This window comes from Papaver somniferum, chromosome 3 (assembly GCF_003573695.1).
Source record: "Papaver somniferum cultivar HN1 chromosome 3, ASM357369v1, whole genome shotgun sequence".
Taxonomy (NCBI): domain Eukaryota; kingdom Viridiplantae; phylum Streptophyta; class Magnoliopsida; order Ranunculales; family Papaveraceae; genus Papaver; species Papaver somniferum.
The window spans coordinates 169,278,029-169,292,870 of NC_039360.1; the positions used below are offsets into that span (position 1 = coordinate 169,278,029).

Here is a 14,842-nt window from a genome sequence, read left to right on the forward strand (position 1 = left end):
GTAAGTCCTCTCAGATTGCCAAACGAATTGTTGGGTGTGGTTGTTAGACCCCCGCATTTTCACATTAGTCGCACATGTCATTTTCCTTATCTATCTCGAGGATAATAAAAGGATTCGAATGACAAGGTATCATACCTGCATTTCCACCTCTCATGGGTGGTATAGTTTCAAATGTCTCGCGTTCCATGGTCGTTCTTCTGGAGTACCGTTAGGTTTCAGTATCTTATACGCTCCTTCTCTGACCTTTGACACAATAGTGTATGGTCCGCCCAACTTATCGCGCTCATTCTTAGGCAATTCTTTCAGCGCCAATTGCCCCGGGTAAAATTCTCTCGGGCATACTTTTTTGTTGTATTCGCATTGTAGTCGCCTTTGGTAGTTCTCCATTTTTTACAGGGCCAGTTCTCTTGTTTCCTCAAAGTCATCAAGTTTAGATAGGATCAAATCTGACGATATATTTCGTCTCCATGATTCAGTTCTTGTAATGGGTATCATCGCCTCGGTTGAGAGAATTCCTTCAGTTCCATATGTGAGCATAAAAGGAGAGAGACATGTTGCCTCCCTTCAGGTGGTTCGATAGTGTTGATGGTGGATTTTCATTTAAGGCTAAAATTGTAAAAGCTAAAATTATGCGCTGACATCCTGTAAAGGATAAAGCCATTGATGAGTGATGAATACTTCTTCACTTTACTAATTCACCTAGAATGGAGCATGTAGAAACAAATCCCATATACCCTATGAATTTATTGCGTTATCAATTAATGCATGACCAGCCTTGTATTTCCTGTGTTGTTCCCGCAGAACTCTCATTATTAGTGCGACATGACGACTGAGTGTTACTCTCAGCAGAGTAACACAAATCTCCAAGTATTAACAGTGAGGCATGCACGAAATACGCATACATGCTACATCTCTCGGTGTGTTATAATAACACGATTGAGCATATTTGAATCTGAACTGTCCATATCAGTCTCAGAAACAATCATGACCAAGCAAGTTGGCCACACGATTTAACCATCCTAGACGATCCTCAGCAGGAGAAGACTACTACATTAATGACCACCAGCGGGCCCACTTATGCCCTGGTCGGTCGAATACCTACCATGCCTCCCAAACTACCACCGAACACCAACCTGAAGTTGGATGTCCAGACTGGTATGGAGCATCTTGGAGGAATCGTACAAACAAAGGCCGCCTATGGCAGTCTCAAGTTCATCACGTCCGTCCAACTTCACCCGCGTGGATCATCCCAAAGCCGGTCGAACAAGTGTCGTGGTGTACTCCGGAGAACCTTCTTCCTACCTGCATGACCGACTCTTCCTTAACCTGACCAGATTGCAATATACGATTTTCCGAAGTTGTGTCAGCGTGAAGAATTGAGGGTCGTAGGAAATTCCACTAAAGGTCCCAAATTGATCACGACCATCCAATTTCACCGGCATGATTGGATGGCTTAGATCGGACCCAAAGGCACCAGGCAGGTATTGGCGCGTTCACCATCGGCCCAACGTGGGCCCCACTTGGTCGGCCTCCCCAAAGGAGAAGCATGGCTTGCCAATTCGTCCAGCAGAAGCATCGTGGACGTGAAACCCTAATTAGGGTTTGCGGCACATCACATGTGTCGCAAATCAGTCTCAACCATCCATCTTCGCAGGTATAGACGAAGGGTGTAGATGTAGGTTCAAAGGGCCCAGAGCATGTCAACACAATCACCTTGGGACCTCTTACATACATGACTAATCGGTCAAGACCAACTATGGTTGGTTGTCTCGATTCGTGCGCCCAAACTAGGCATGGCCGCTCGTTTTCAATTGCAAATCTATCTCAACCACTCAACTTTTCCGGAAAAATTGAGTGGCTTAGATCGCATCTCCATGGGACAGTAAGGTACAAACACCTACACCAGCATGCCGTCTACACGCATGCCCAATCAGCCCTTCCAAAAACCTGTCCCGTGCTTGGATTCGACCAAGCTAAAGGTTGGTGTTCGAGCACCTCCTAAACCCTAATCCGACGGTCGCAGATATGGGTCGCAAGCCATCTCGTCCGTCCAATTTCACCAGCCTGGACGGACAGCCTAAGACAGGAGTTAGGCGACCCGTGAGGTATCACCACAATCACTGTCCACCACTCTTCCACACAGAGTGATCGGCCAAGTTAGGGCCTACCTATACAGCCTCCAAACGATCACTCGAAGATGGTTGGACGTGATTCTATGCTTAATCCGCGACTTACTCCGTTAAGCCTTAAAACAGCGATGCTTTATACACGCTGAATATATTCGATGTGTTACATGCATAGAAATGCACACGATATTTCATAAATATCAACTTCCTAAATAACTTAGTTATTTAACCTAGCATCACATGCTTTCTGTGGGTCCCACGATCCACACACTCGAGGCATTAATCATGTCACAAACTGGAGGATACATACTGGGGTATTGGTCTGGCGGTTTACAGCGTGCAGCGCACAACGCGCCATCACAAGAACGTGTCAGGAAGACATGGACGGTTAGTGATGATGGGAGAAGTGGGCAAGACTGATCGTGTGACACTAACACACGCAACTCCACTACTCCATTACTCCACTTTCTCCACTTCCCACGAGAGACGTGGGTAAGGCTCAATGACTTGTATAAATAGGTTCTCCTCCCTATTTCCAGAAAGAGACAAGACAGAAATCAAGTGTTGATACAATCGTATTCAAACACCAGAACTGATATCTTACATCCTGCAATCCAGTTCAACTTTCTGATACAAGTCATAAAACAACTAACACCTTCACAATCTCAACACCTTCTTCGCTTCCCTCCCTAAGATCAACCCCATCTCCTTCACTTTGTGGCCGAAGCAAGTCTGGAACGACCATTTTTTGGTTTAGGCCAGAATTGTACAGATTGATTTCTCGAATCAAAAGCACTCCCGTGTAGTGCATTTGTTTAGGGTTTAGATTCATTTCTCATCCACACACCCCAAATTACCAAAACCAGCAGAAATAGTTTTCACCCATAAACAACTGGCGACCACAGTGGGAGATTAATCTCTCGGTTGCAAAATTGGATTCTCAATATTCTTGTTCCAACCTTCTTAATTTTGGGATAGATCTTAGGTCTGATTCAATCATTAACCAATTCATTCTTTGGTTTTAATCTCGGTCTTCATCTCACGATTTATCCTCGCCCGCTAGATTCTTCGGAAACCATAGAGGATTCAGGTATCATGGGAAGTGTGGATAGGATGCTTGAGGATGTCCTGGAAAACCAAGATGGTATCGCTAGGAGGAAAAGAGAAACATTCCGCCTTTTGAACGATATAACAGCTCAATTACAAGGAGGTTCGGCAAGCATTTATCCAGACGGTGTAAGAAACGCTGAATCCTTATCTAAAAGTCATGCCTTCACCGGTGAAGATGCAGAGAGAGCGTGTGGCCACAGGGGACTCAGGAGAGACGAACAACATGGTCCAGCTGGCGACAGAGACTCGAGACAACTCAACAGAAGAAAAGACTTGTTCGGGATGCCACAACGTTTGTCGGATAAAGAAAATGAGCCTGCAGCTTACGTAGCATTGCTGGAAGATTTATATCTCAAGACTCTTGTTGAAGCTCAGAAGACTTCCCAATCCACAGCGACCTTTCATCCAAGTGAAGAAATGCTCGAGGAGGGATAAATCAATCAAGGAACACGTGAGTGCAGAGGATGGGAGCGTTCGACTCATTCACCCCGCAATGATATTATGACGCCTTCCGCATTCCGTCATCCAGTCAAGCGAGCCGCGGATATGATGATACAAACTGGTTTTCCAACTTCGTCTCCAAAACGTACTCCACATCAAAACCACAGAGAGACGTCACGACATCCATTAACGCAAGAAAGGATGGACTCAAGATATCCACGTTTCCCGCTTCCAATGAAGAAGATATTGGAATTGCTGGAGACATGGGTACGAGACGGATAAGTACAACTGTCGTCTGTGTGGCGTCTGCCGACTAATCAAGAAATGACAGACCCGAGGTATTTTCATTATCATCGGTTCCTTCATCACCCTACCAGTGAATGCAATTCCTTGAAGCGCATCATTTAGGAGAAGCTTAATTCAGAGGAGTTTCCTTCCCTCTCTAGAAATTAATGCGTACGGCTTCCTTGAAGAGGTTGCTTGGGAAGTTTCAGTTTCATGCAAATGAGGTTCCAAAGAACAAGTAAGTTCTATCAAACAATTTTATAAGCAATATAGTTTTATAATTTACTGGGGACTTGAAATCCCACACGGAGAAAGATATTCAATGATCAAACACCATGTTTGTTTCCCTTCATGTTTTCCTTTTCACACGATATTTGCAATTTCATATGACATGTATAATCATTCATAACCAAGACGCAAATTCTAGAATAATCTCTTTCATAGAACCAATCCTTCATAAAACTATCTCAAAAAATAAACCAATTCAAAATTCAACCACCTATTAGTTCAAAACCTAAAATCAAATTGTGAAAGGAAATCCTCATAATCACTCAAAACGCATCTAAAGAAAGAACACAAGTAGGCGGCACGAATCCTTCAAGGAAAGTCCTTCAGCAGCAACTCGTCCTTCTGGGCAAGAGCGACTTTCATCCATTGGAGAGCGGCCTGTTTCAGATTCAACTCCTTAGACAACTTTTCAACCTATTCTTCCTGGCGAGCAATACAGTCTGCAGAAGGAACTTCGTCTTGCAGTTTCTGAAGCTCCTAGATTTCAGAAAACCCCTTGAACCAAGGAGCGTTGAAATCATACTGCACAAACACGTCTCGGTGGCACTTCCAGTCTTCAATCATCTCCTTAGAAACACTGCGACCAGTCATGACACTCATCCCGTGAATGGAGAATAATGCTTCTTGGACGCGGTTGACCAATGTAAGGCGACTTTTGAGCTTCGTGGTGGTAGCAATGTGGCCATGCTTCTTCCATATCACCGTGTATAACTCCTCGAAATGAGCCGGCACACTGAATCTCCCAACCAACACATGACCTGCATGAGGGGTATCGAAGGGAGGATCGAAGATAACACCAAGAACAACAGGTTGCATTACCAATGCTTCACCAGTCACAAGAGGCATTTCAGAAGAAGTCACCATGACGGCTTCATAATTTGGAACCTGCTCAGGAAATTCTTTAAGGGGAGCCGTATCAACAAACGCAGATGTTATTTCTCCTGCATTCCTCCTGATGTTTGCTTCACTCTGAAGGCCGATTTCTGTCACGACCTCATCTACAAGTTCAACAAAACGCTCTGACACATTGCCGTTCTGGGAAACGCTTCCTGCATCAACCACTGAGCCTGCATCATCCTTTTCATCATCGCCAAGAGGATCAGTATCGCCAGACTTCTCATTAAGACCAGCGTTGCCAGACCCCTCGTTGTGAAAATGTTTTCTTCCGGGATCCCCTCATTCCAAACAAGAATCACCTTTAGAAGAAATTACTCTGGAAAGATAAAGGAGTCGACAGAAAGGGATTTTAAAAGTACCTGCATATTTGAAGAATTAAAAGCCACAGAACCGCATGCATGTTTCTTAGACCTCACTCCTGCTTGGGGAATGCAGTCATCAACTCTGGTTCGTTTACCTGGGAGCGCCTTCAACCGAAAATGCTTTTTCAAAGTTTCAGAAGATGGTTCGCCGTGGGGAACTGATACAACATCTTCCGAGAACTCCTGGAAAGCTAACAATTGTGTCCTCCGAAATTCCTTATACTTGCTGTTTACCGTCGTATTTCTTCCGATGGAAAAGAAAGGAAGGCTCTGCACTGACGAAAACGTGTCAGCATTAAGAATATCCGGGAAAAGTTCTTTTGGAGCCTCCAACAGGCGAAGAAATGGAACACCCTGGTCAAATCCCATTTTTCGAGAAGCTCTGTCAATATTGTACGGAGTCACAGTAAATGCTTCGTCAAATAAAGACGGGACATATCCCAGAATGCAGCTTCGCAAGTAAATGAGTTCTCCAAGACTTGTGGTTTCAGCATCAGTACGTAGCACGACATCAGGAACAGTAGAAAAAGTCTTTGGCTGAACAATGGAGGGATGGATCGGTCCCCATGGACGAAAATCTATGGAGAGCACATTGTCGAAGACATCCACGAGCTTCACACCGGTTTTGGGACGTCTCTTCTGCCAACGAAGTATTCTTGAACCACCATACAAACTGCTGAGTGAAGTTGCAGGAACAGGAGCATAACTTTTGAAATGTTCCCACAAAAACTCCTGAAGAAAAGCGATGTGGATATGCGACTCCACCTTCTTATACCCATTGGAAGCATGCATATCCGTCGCTAAGGCGTACAGATGAAAATACAGTGATCCAAGAAACAAGGCACCTAGGGGAAGGACCTCACCTTTTCCCAGCCTTATAGCAAACATAACAAGGTCACCTCTTATAGTCTTCCTTCCAGAACTTTCGTCAAATATATCTCTGGATAACCACAAAGACAGGAATGCAATCACGCTGAGCTCGTCTTCCAACTCCTGACAGGGTTTCGGGTCTGCAAGAGACCATTCCGACACCCACAAAGTGTAAAAGCATTTCGTGTCTTTCTTCTCCTTCTCCGGATCATCGAATTCTCCCGCCTTTCGAAGTATAGCATTATAATCACGACGTTCTGCATCAGAAAGTTTATAGAAGAAGCTTTCAGCGACAGGCAGGATCATCAATGCAGCTACGCTTTCCAGAGTAATGGTCATCTCTCCCCATCTATATATGTCTTTATGAGTAGAGGGACGCCACCGAGAAATGAAAGTGATCAAGCCTGCAACATCTTTCTTAACTTGAAGAGTGGTTGATGCCATGACCGCATCAAGGATTTGCGCTTTGATCAAATTAGCCTTAATACTATTATTATTCAGCATGCGTCTCATCCATCCTTCATAAGGACCCAGCGGGGTATGACAAATCTTGAAATCAATAGCTGAAGGTGGATACTCATTTCTCCGAAGACAGAATCTCATCACAAGTGCTGAAGAAGATGATGGATCAGCTTCCATATTTTCTGAACCAGAGAGCAGGACTATCTTGTGAGAAGGATTCTTTCTAATGTTCGGAAAAGGCACGGTGAACAACTCATCATCTATGTTTGGCATATCTTTGAAGCCTTCAACACTCCCTGACTTGGCATCAGCATTATCCCCAGAAGACATCTTAACAGGAGCCCTTTTGTTCATTCTACAATAAAAGGAAGGGGAGTCAGTACTTGCATGAAAACGCATGGGATGTGTAGTCACACACGACAGAACACACATTCACGTTGGAGTACACAAGGCTAGGACAATCATACAAGCAAGGATGGTATTGGGTCCAAACAAGGCTGGTAATGAGCCACATCAGCAAACGAGGCCGGTGTTGGTAAGTCCACGAAGCGGTGATTCAAACAGAGAGGGTTACGATTGTTTGTTATGGTGGTGGTGGTTGAAGATGGTGGTGGTGCTGATATCTTCTGGATGGGCAAGAAGAAGAGTATACAAATGATGGTGGTGGAGCTTATTTCCAAGGTATGGTTTCCATCCCGAATTTGTTTATTTTCGGTTAAATTGATTTTAATTGAATTGAGGTTGAATTTATTTTATTTTTGGGTTCATATGAATGAAATGTGTTGAAATAGGAAGGGGTATGAAATGAATGTTAGGTGTTGTGGCGAGTATGGATGGATCTGTAAATGATGTTTGGAATGGGAGTTAATAGTTGCAGGAGAGAACAAGGTGAAAGAGAGCAAATGCAAGAGCAGAATGAGCAGGTGTTAAAATGAGTTCTATAGTTGTGTTACTACAGAAGAGTTGATGGTGGATGAACTGGTGGTGGTAATGATAATATTGCAGTTTTGAATCTGTTACTTGTGGTGATTTGAGGTAGTTTTGGTGTAGATATTGAGCTGATTACGGAGAAGAAAACCTAGATGTATGTTATCTTTTACAGGTTATGGACTGATTGAAGTGGTATTGTAGTAGCAACAACTGCAGTTACGTGTTGTTGTTTTTAGTTGCTACTGCAGAATAGGTGTGAAGGAATTGAAGATGTTGTCTATCATGGTTTTGTGCAGCTTTGGTGATTGTTATGGAAGAGCATTGATGGTTGTGTTAAAATGAGTTCTGCAACTGGAATTACAATAGAATGAGCAAGTCAGGTAAGAACAAAGAACTAAAGAAATGAATTGTTAGACTGTGTACTTGAGGGGTACTTACTAAGAATATTTGCCTTAATACAACTTGTGCAAGTTGCCTCCATATACGGAGACAACTATAGAGCTGAGAGTGCTGGATAGTACAATTACAGATGAGCTGATGGATGGAGTTGTTTGTGCTGTGTTGATGTTGACTGGAATTGATGATGCCATGGAGATTAGAAGGCATAATGTAAGTCTGAAGATGTTGACTCATGTTGCAAGTGTGTGTATATGGTTGTGGTCATGAAGATGTTGCGGGTAGAGTTGCAGTATGATGAATATGTAAGTCTGCTTATTGGGTTTGCGATTGAAGATGTGAGTCTGCATACTGGTGATGATAGTACAACTGTTAGTGGCGATAATAGTGCATCTGTATTGAGCTGGAAGTGCAGGTGGTAAATGAATTGATTGATCTGCAAGAAGAAGAAGAAGAAGTAACAGTTTAGTGGTATTTGATGTTGATATGTTGTTTTTCTATATACGAATCTGTGGTGCAATGGTAGCACAACTGACTATATGTCAGAAAATGCGTGTTCGACTCACACTAGGTTCACTCATTTGTGTATAATTTTTATTTTTTGGAGACAACTTGGGCTAGTTGCTTTCACTTTTGAAGACAACTTTATGCTAGTTGCCTTCACTTTTGAAGACAACTTGAGAAAGTTGCCTCCACATTTGGAGACAACTTCAGCAAGTTGGATCCATTTTTGTTTTGCAACTTGTTCTTGTACATCATATTTATTGGAGACAACTTCAGCAAGTTGCCTCCAGATGGTGGTGGTGGAATTGGTGGTTGCTGGTGGTGATTGATTGCGGTGGATGAAAGTGGTGGTGGTTGGTGGCGGTGGTGGTGGTGGTGGTGGTCGTCGGTGGTCGTCAGTGGTAGTGGTGGTGGTAGTGGTTGTTGGTGGTGGTGGTCGTCGGTGGCGGTTGGTGGTGGTTGGTGGTGGTGGTCGTCGGTGGCGGTTGGTGGTGGTTGGTGGTGGTGGTCGTCGGTGGTGGTTGGTGGTGGTGGGCGGCGGTGGACAGTGGTGGTGGGCAGTAGAGGTAGTGTTTTTTTTTTTTGAATAATGGTTAGTAATTTTGTATACACACTATACAAAAGAGGGTATTTTTGTAATGTATTAAGCTTAGGAGTATTTGTAAAGCTCATAAAGGTATTTTTGCAAGGGCCTCCATAGTAGGGATATATAGATAATGTTCTCTTTTTACTTCTAAGTCTTCAAGTACTACCAAGTCAACAACTAAACATATTTTTATGTATGCATTCTTCTTTAACAGATATTGGATTATCCGATGGGAACATCCGTCTCGTTAAAGTAGGTGCATATATCCATATCGGATATCTGAAATTCCCGACAATATCCTAGTATTTGGAACGGAATCAAACGTATATGGAATATTCAGTGATTCATTGACTGACATAACTTAATGACCGCCTTAGTTATGCTGTGGTCGGGTCACATACATTTTGTACGTGGCCCCTCTTTATTTTCTGACACCTATTTAACTAAAAAATCTGCCCCCTCTAAATCCCCGTAACTGCTCCACTTTTTAAGAAAAAGTAGGAAGTTGGAAAAAAAAAAAAAAGGATAAACAGTTAGGTAATAAAACAATTTTTCAATTTTTTTCCTACTTTATCAGACGTGTCATCATTTAAAGAGGTTCAAGTATGTGGTCCGATCACATCGTAGCCGCACCGCTTAACGACAACTACGAAATAATTACGAGTGCTGGGCTGGAGCAACCGTTAACTCCCTTGACTTGACCATCCACAAAACTATGATGACAATTACGAACCCTTACCAAACCATTTTACACGTGGCACGTCTTGTATCCTTATCTATAATTTCAAGGAAGCGTCTACTAAATCTCCCATTCTCGCTAGTTTCCATTTTCGGGCTGAAAGAAAAAAAAAAAGAGAGAAAGAAAAAGGGAGAGAGCTCGAGGAAGAAGAAGAAACCTTTTGCGGCACCGTTCAACGCGTTTTTGAGTCGAATGGGTTTAAGGAATTGAATCTAAGTTTTATGGTACTGGAGATCTAGGAAGTAAGTAAGTAAACCTGTAATTAACTTTAATTTAATTATAGTCTGAGATACTTGACACTAATCTAATTTCATCAGCTCCTTATTCATTCGTTGTTGGGCATTTTCACAGATAAATTGTAACTCGCCCTCATTCTAGAACGGGAAATTTAGCAAATTGATACAAGATGATGATGCCATAATAATGACTTCTCCTATCAAAAGCAAGTAAGACTTGTCTTTTTCATTTTAGTTGTTTAATTTGATTGTCTGAGTTACTTATACCAACTTTTTTTTGTTGCTTATTACTAGTCTCCGCTGGTACTTGATCGTCTCTCGTTGATATTATGTCATTTAGAATCAAAGACTTAGAGATGGTTGTGGTTGAATTTTAAACACCATATTCTTTTTCATGACAAACCTAATTTGCTTTCATTTGATCACAGAGTTACAGATTACTTCACTTATCTGATCAAAAAGAATTTTAAACAACATATTCTGTTTCATGACAAACCTATGACCTTTGCGTTGCTTTCATTTGATAAAAAAGAAGCAGGGGTAGTAATAAGTCAGCAAGCACAACACAACAAGGATTTTGAGAACCCAAGGAGGATGTGTGAACAAGCTAAGAGAGCCATGAGTAACCAGCATCAAGTGCATGTTGAGATTGAGTGCTTGGATCTCTCTGTACCACTTACTCGTGCTTGTCTCGAAGAAACTGAAGAATGATTTATTTTATTCAAGAAGCACCATGGGACCTGCGAAGAACTAGGATTCCCAAGGTTCAACAACTCCACAAAGATCCCAGCACAGGCGTCAACCCAGATGAGGCCCCGTGTCTTATGGTGCTGCTGTATAACAAAGAAGAAGGTATCTTGAGCTGACAGGGTGGTGATGAAACCCAAGGTACTTGATTAGTGACATGGCAAGTGAGAAGGCAGAGAAGGTCACTATCACAGATGAGAAAGGTCATTTGAACCAAGAGGAAATTGAACGGATGGTTAAAAGAGGCAGAGGATTATTTCTCAGCGGAAGATAATAAGGTCAAGGTGACATGTTGTTTTGTTTAAACACTCAATACTGTGAGTCTAGAATCCAAACTGAGCTATCTGTAACTCTCAATTGGTAAAACTTGCCCGACTATTTTGAAGCTCAGGAAAGACGAGCTACACCCTCAGCTGCTCGAACTACCTTCTAGGTAACAGGACACTGCTCTTAACTACATTTCTGCTTTTATGTTTGTCTGGTGTTACGTTCTGATTTTTAGGTAGCTCCAGGTCTACTACCTTATAAGCTCAGTTGAACATTTTGACGTCGCTCGTATGTTATGATACATTTCATTATTATAAATGCAAGGGTTTAGTTTCCTTCGGTTTCATCATATGTAACCTTCCGTTTGAGATGATATTTTTTCAATCTGGTTGCATTTTTTTTTTTTTTTTGCTGTAGTGTAGATCGTAAGGAAGATAGTTGGAAGATGCTTAGATATGGCCTCATGTAGCTAACTTTTTTGAGTATATAGTCGAGGAATCCCAAAATTGTGATGTACAATTGAGATTGCATATCACTTTATGTATTGTGAATGGCATGTACCCTACCTATATCTTTTAACATGTGAAGAACAATGTGTATGAATGTCATCAGGTTCAAAACATTATCTCAGAGCAGGTTAACCGTCTCAATGAATATCTGAGGACAGGGCCAACCGTTGCTATCTTATTGCTGAACGTGTTGATATTGCTTCCCACCTTATAAGCTCAGTTTTAATCTTTGTTGATTATCATGTCAGCCTCTTAAGAATATGGATTGACATCCAACATCCATATTACCAGAAAAGTTAATTTGCAATCAGATCTGCAGAATTCTTTTTTGTCGATTTTTTTTCGAGGCTGTTATTTGTACCATGGAAGTTGTGTTTTTAGGCAAACACATGCATCTCACTGTGCTTGTGATGGAAGTATTCACAGTATCTGTGTTTATATTATTGACAGGTAGCTGCTGCGGGCAGTAAGAGCTTTGTATCAGTCCTCCACTCCATAATCTTGCAACAGAGCAAAGAATGCAATCTGTAAAAAGAAATCGGACCAACTAAAGAAAAGGTTGGAAGAGGAATCAAACACGTTATACGAGATGGAGAAGCAATCTAAAAACCACTCCACCACAGATGCAGATCCCAGCTTGAGTCCTGGCCACCTATTACTAATCAAATGCACAAGAATTGAAGCTTTTAGGAAGAAAGTGGATAAGGGGAAAGCTATATATCTGCACCTGGTTCCAGGTAAGCTTTTATAACTAAAAAATAGTAACGATCTGTAGACCGTGCATCTTGTAAGGCTCTTGGTATTTGAAGAACGCAATTGGGAGAAGAGATTCTCAAGGAAGTAGAAGCTGTTTGCAACCCAATATTTGACTAGAGAGAGGACATTGTGAAGAGAACATAGAAGATTCGAGGATGAAATAAAGACATACCACCTGGTAAATGATTTTATTGTTCTGTAAAAAAAAAGCACTGTAATTTTAGCACACAGTATTATTTGTGAAGAGTGGCAACTGACTTTTTATAGGTTACCAGAAAAGCTAATTTGCAATCAGATCTGCAGAATTCTTTGTTCACCCTATCTGTGTTCATTATTGACAGGTAGCTGCTGAGGTCATTAAGAGATTTGTAGCAGTCCTCTACTCCATAGTCTTGCAACAGAGCAAAGAATGCAATCTGCAAAAAGAAATCCAACCAACTGGAGAAAAGGTTGGAAAAGAAATCAAACATGTTATACGAGATGGAGAAGCAATCTAAAACAACTCCACCACAGATGCAGATCCCAGCTTGAGTCCTGGCCACCCATTACCAATCAAATGCGCAATAATTGGAGCTTTTAGGAAGAAAGTGGACAAGAGCTAAATATCTGCACCTGGTTCCAGGTAAGCTTTTATAACCGACAAATAGTAACGATCTGTAGAGCGTGCATCTTGTATTTAAAGATATCAAGGCTCTTGGTATTTGAAGAATGCAACCGGGAGAAGAGATTCTCAAGGAAGTAGAAGCTGTTTGCAACCCAATATTGACTAGAGATAGGACATTGTGAAGAGAACATAGAAGATTCGAGGATGAAATAAAGACATACCAGGCTATATGATTTTATTGTTCTGCAAAAAAAAATAAGCACTGTAATTTTAGCACACAGTAAACTTTTGTTCTCTTTATTCCCCTTTTGGGTATTTCTTTTTTCTTGGTCTTGTATCACTCAGCAACCACAACAGTAGACAAGATAATGTATACATATCTTAGTAGAAAAAATCCAGAAGAATTTAGTTTTTATATTCGAATTCAAATCTGTCTCAATTACAGGTAGAAACAGAATACTACCAAGACACATGCTAATTGTCTCATTTGACAAAAGCTAAACATGAAACCCCAACCCCATTACTTAGACAACATGAAACCCCAAACTCAAATTACAGAAGAGAACATGTTACATATGAAACCCCATTCCATAGACAAGAAGAAACCCCAAACCCACAGTAAAGAACATTAACCTACCAAGATATTCGTTTGACTATACCAGATTATTTGACTCTCACCATGGAAACCTGGATTAATTTGCACAGATCCAGGTGACCCAAGATTTAAGAGTCAGCATCTTAACATACCCGTCTGGCAAATCTTGGCAGGTCCACTTGCTGGAAGCTTTTCCCATGTCCGCCTCCATAGTTTTGATTGATTCCTGTAATATCTCGAGAGATGTTTTCTTCTCGATTTCTTGAAAATTTTCAGTTCTAACCTTTGTATCTTGGTATTGCTTGAAACTTGTGAGTAATTCATCTGATTCCGAAGATTTAAGATAGACAAAGCAGATACTAGGGTTGTTGAAAAGATCGATCAGAAAAGGAGGGAAAAGGTTCGGACTACCTCTATTTGCTAAGAGGTGTAAAACAAAACAATCACACCCATATTGAAACTGAATGGAACATATTTTTGTTTCTCTATCGACACCAAAACCAAATTTGTGCGTGTGTGCTGAGATGGAAACACCAACCTTGGGCTTGTTCTTCTTCACTAAACCCTTCTTGTATGCAACTTCATCGTCCAACAGTACTTTCTTGTGAAACCAATTAGATAAGGCTGATGGTTCAGAACTACATTCACTAGTTAAAACATGATTAACTTCTTTGATTTTAATCTGCACCAAATATTCCTTCGAACAATCTTTCTGAGCAACCAATCCAATAGAGTACACAAAGCCATTGCAGTGACAACTTTTGTTGTTGAGAACTGTGTGAAATCTTGAAAACTAGGGTTTTGTTTGTAATGAAAATTTGAAATTTTGGACAGAAAGAAACTCTGAATGAGATATAGAGAGAGAGAGAGTAAAAGGGGATGAATGAATTATCGAGACTAGGTCTCGATATATATAGGATTAGTAGAAGTATTGCAACGGTAATATTTTTTTCTTAGGCGGTGTGACCCCCTTCTAATTGCATTCACCATGTAGTTAAGCGATGGACTACCATACCCATTTTTTTAACGTTCCCAGCTAGACAGCTATTACATTTACGTTGTGGATTTTTTCCCCCTTCTATCGCTTCTTTTCCAAGCTAATCTTGCTATCTATTCAATTGGCATTGTTCAC

General features: G+C 41.4%; 1 long non-coding RNA gene across 2 annotated transcripts; it reads left to right on the plus strand.

The window, feature by feature from the left end:
* The first annotated feature begins 10,080 nt into the window (after positions 1 to 10,080).
* On the plus strand, positions 10,081 to 13,536 carry LOC113357984. 2 transcript variants are annotated; one of them, XR_003364069.1, is made up of 5 exons: positions 10,081 to 10,242; positions 10,348 to 10,442; positions 10,765 to 11,412; positions 12,206 to 12,689; positions 12,853 to 13,536. It is a non-coding gene; the product is annotated as an uncharacterized LOC113357984 (long non-coding RNA). The 2 variants fall into 2 exon arrangements; XR_003364070.1 differs by having other exon boundaries at positions 10,081 to 10,238.
* The last annotated feature ends 1,306 nt before the right edge of the window (positions 13,537 to 14,842 follow it).